The following is a 4,191-nucleotide window of genomic DNA, read 5'->3' on the forward strand; positions in this document are numbered from 1 at the left end:
GGCTGAAGCAGTAATGTCCCTGGGAATTCAATGAAGGTATTAATGTGCTGCTTTTCCTAGTTCACTGTGGATAACTGTGGTGTAAAAATTTGATTGTTAAGAGAAGCCTCTGCCTGAATTCGGGTGCAAGCAAGCCCATACTGCAGAGTCAATAGTACAGACATTATTTAACAGTAAATGTGCAGTACAGAGATAGGAAGCAAAAGGAGGAGATGGGCGGGGTGAGGGGAGAGCTGCGATGAGCCCGAGGTGGGTTCGGCCCGGCCGGGCCCTCCCTTCCTGCAGCGCAGTTGAGGTGAGTAAAACAGCAATTAAACCTTGCCACTCGCAGTGGGGTGCCATGTGAAGCTCTTTCCAGTTTTGAAAGGACGGGTTTGAGAAGGATTTGCTGGCCCCAAGGCTCAGAGCTGAGATGAGCCCGAGGTGGGTTCGGCCCGGCCGGGCCCTCCCTTCCTGCAGCGCAGTTGCTCAGGCTCAGCTGCAGCAGCGCTGCTGCATCCCCCCTCGTTGATTCCTTCACAGACCTACGGGGACACTGAAGTCCAGGCTTTTTCCTAAGTTTCCTGTTGTTTGTTTATTCAGCTGACAGGGCAGAGTTGTGGCCAGCAATGCCATAATCAACTTTTTGGGTAAGGATATTAAATTGACTGAGGGAGGGCAATATTTGGGTACACTCAAATGGGACCTGTGAAGGCCCCTTTCTTCTCTGGAGAGTATTTTAGAACTTTTTCAATTTTCTCCATGCCAATGATGTTAAGCCCCCGTACCTGAGACATCTTGGATTGTTTTGTGATTGAACACCTGAGCAGTTGCGGCCCTTCTGTTCTCCCTCAAGTGAAGTTCAAGAAAAAGTCACCTCTTAATCCCTGAGAATTTGGTCCTTTTGTTCCTTGGAGCAGGGGTGCTCCTACACCTCTGCAGTGCAGCAGCACAAGGAACTCTGCCATGGGGACCATGGGCTGAATTCTGCTGGGGTTCCTGCCCTTGGCCTGGTGCCTGCAGCTGCTTGGCAGAGAGTACAAGACTGCTGCTGTCAAGAGTGGGCTGAGACAAACGTTTATTTATTTATTTATTTGTCCTTATTCTGGGTCACATTTCACTCTTCCTGTAAACTGCCTTTAGGATGTGTCATGTCCACATACTTACTATGCCTGTGTGTTTCTGGCTGTCAATTCTCTACAGATCCCTTAAAAAAAACCCAAAAACAAATGGGAAATAAAAACCACTCTACTCCAAACAGGAAAACACAAGTGGAAAAAGACCACCTGAATTTTACAACATAAAAGCCACCAACTGAGTAAATTATAACTGCTGGAAAGCAAAGCTGTTTTATATGCCTGCTAAAAATGATTGTATGAGCTCAGGAGGCCCTGTGTAGCTTGGTTCTAACTCTGCAAGTTCATAGCTGGGAAACAAAACAGGAGCATTTCTGAAGAACAGATGGCTGCTCAAGTCCTCTGGGAGTGGGACAGGGCACAGTGTCCTTGGCAGAGGAACGTGATGGAATATTGGCAGCCTGCTGACTTCACCAGAAGCCTGTCACCACTCCTCTGTCCCATGCCTGCTCACAGTTGGGATAGCCCATGGTGCAAAGCAGATCTGAGTATCCCAGCTTGCTGCTGCTGCTGAGTCTGCACCTGTCCCTAGGGTGGTTCCCATCTGCTGCTGCATGCCAGATGATATTGGTGTAGGAAAAAGCAGAACTCACCAGGTGAATGAATAAAAAGATGCCTCAGTCTTTAGAAAGTCTTTGTATATGAGGTGAGGTATCCTTGGCCTTCAAAAGGATGGGCTGTCATGGCCCAGGCTTGCCCAGCTAATTTCTCTTGTTAACTGAGCATGGCTGAACATATAAAAGAATGTAGGTAATTGCTGATTGTGCACTTACACCCACGACCCAGCCCCCAAATCTTTATCCTTTTCAGCAAAGAATAGTGAGAATTTAGTGTCTTCAGCTTGGAGTTCCCAGGTGAATCTCCATGTCACATAGAGGATCTTTCAGTTAAAATCTCTAAAATAAAGTGTTCACCCTGACAGCCACAAAAGTCAGAATCCGGGATGGCTTTCCTCTGACCAAGTCTGCCTCCCTGCCACACAAAGGACTTTGCCAGAAGCTTGCACAAGATGAAGATGGATAGAGTGATACTCTTGTTGGGTTCAGCCGTTGTTTACAGCTGTCCTTGAACAGGAGGCTGGGAGCAGAGCAGAACTGAGAAAAGAGATGGATCTCTCTACTGGATGGTTGAGGTTTTTTCCCCACCACTTGATCTGAACCTCTTCCTCCTTTCCAAATGTGACAGCCACATGTACAGTCTAAGAATGGCTTCAAGACCTAAGGCTTTCAAAATAGCCATTTTCATAATAATAATAACATTGAATGTGAATTATGCATGCAGTTAAAACATTCTGGAGGACATCGCTTCTCTGAAAAGTCAGAAGTACTGACCTGGAGAGGAAGAATAACTGCAAACCTTTTAAAAATAACCAGACCAGAATTCAGCCTTCCACCCCAAACCACCCTCTGTACTTGGGCACAGTGTTGTTGCCTGAAGTGTTTGCCTTCTCTGTCTTCAGCCTGAGGCTTCTGGAGCAGACCTGGACTGGCTGATATGTCTGCCTTCATACCAACACCACTTCTTGCAGTTTTCTGAGAGACACTGTGGACTTACAAGGACAGCAAATACTATGTTACTTGCAGAGCTTCCCCTAATACCACAGTGAAATGGGCACAAACAATCCCTGGTAAACCTTCATAGCTGAATACCATGTCACAACCCTGGAAACAAGATGCCATCTACAGCAAAGTTGGTGCCAATCCTCTGCATGATTTCTAATTATTCACCTATTCATCCCTTCCCACAGTACATTTCTTGCAGTTCTGCACTTGCCACAAGATGGCAAAAATTTCACCAGACAAGCTTTTAGGAAAAACATGAGCAGGTTCCCACAGATTAACAGTAGTGTCAGTGAAGATGGTGAGAGTCTTAATGGTGTTCTTGTTTCCTGTTGTTTTCAGAACCACTGGAAAAGTCTGTCAGGTAACAACAAAATGCAGGGAGGATACATATACTTACCTATAAAAAGGTACCCCCACAGAGCCTGGCTGAGGAACTCATAATACCCTGAACACCCTTGGCTGGATCAATGCTGGACTCAAGACTGGTGATCCTCTCCTACCTGATCTCCCTTTTCTCTCTTCTTTCTTCCCTCTTTCTTCAATGCTTCACAAACCAAAGCCTTCCTCCCTTCCTCCCAAATTCTCCCACTTCTGCCTGACCACACTCTGGCTTTTGGGACACTGTCTGAAGTTTCCAGCCCTGCTCAGTGCTGTTGAGGCTCAGCAGGTGCTCAGTTGAGGAGCTGAGTGTCCAAGGTGAGGCTGGGGCTCTGACCAACCTGGTCTAGAGGAAGGTGTCCCTACTCATCCCCTACTCAGGCTTGTTGGGACAATATGATAAGCTCCTTGCAACTCAAGGTAATGGATCTATCCAAGCCAGTATGGTTCTGTGACTCCAATAAGCTACAAAAAAATATCTCCACTTTAACACTTAAGTATGCTAATACATATCCATAATGATCACATGAGACTGATAAGACATATTTTTTAAATTTTGTCTCAAAATTTTACATAATCTAAAAATGGGTAATTTAGTCAGGGTAGACTAAAAGAAAAACATACAGGAGTTTCAGGACATGCCTAATAAAATAGTTATTCTCTTTTCTAATGGGGTTGGTTTGTTTTTGTTTTATTTTCAAATCAAATACACCATGGCCTAATGACAATAGTGAAGGTTTTCTGACTGTCATGTGTAAAACTTTACTTGTGAAGAAAGCTTTTTTTTTTAGTCTCTATAAAGCTTAGTGCTAGTTTGGGACGAGAAGACACATATATTGGACAACAAGAATTAAGGGTATGATCCATTATTCAAAATATTATTTTCAAAAAGTTAATTTTGAGAGTTAGCTCTAATGAAGGACTTGTAAGCTGCACCTCTACTTAAACTTAAGCCTAAATATATAATTTCAAATGCTGTAGGTACTACCTTGGGCCATCTGAATGCACCACTGATCTCTTTCTTTGATCTCAATACTTCCAGTGCCAGGGGAATTTGGGTGGAAGCATTCCCGAAACATTTCATTTTTTTCAAAACCACTCAAATAACTTTTTATTTTTTCAATTGGTTCCTGACT

Source organism: Oenanthe melanoleuca, chromosome Z (genome assembly GCF_029582105.1).
Source record: "Oenanthe melanoleuca isolate GR-GAL-2019-014 chromosome Z, OMel1.0, whole genome shotgun sequence".
Lineage (NCBI taxonomy): Eukaryota > Metazoa > Chordata > Aves > Passeriformes > Muscicapidae > Oenanthe > Oenanthe melanoleuca.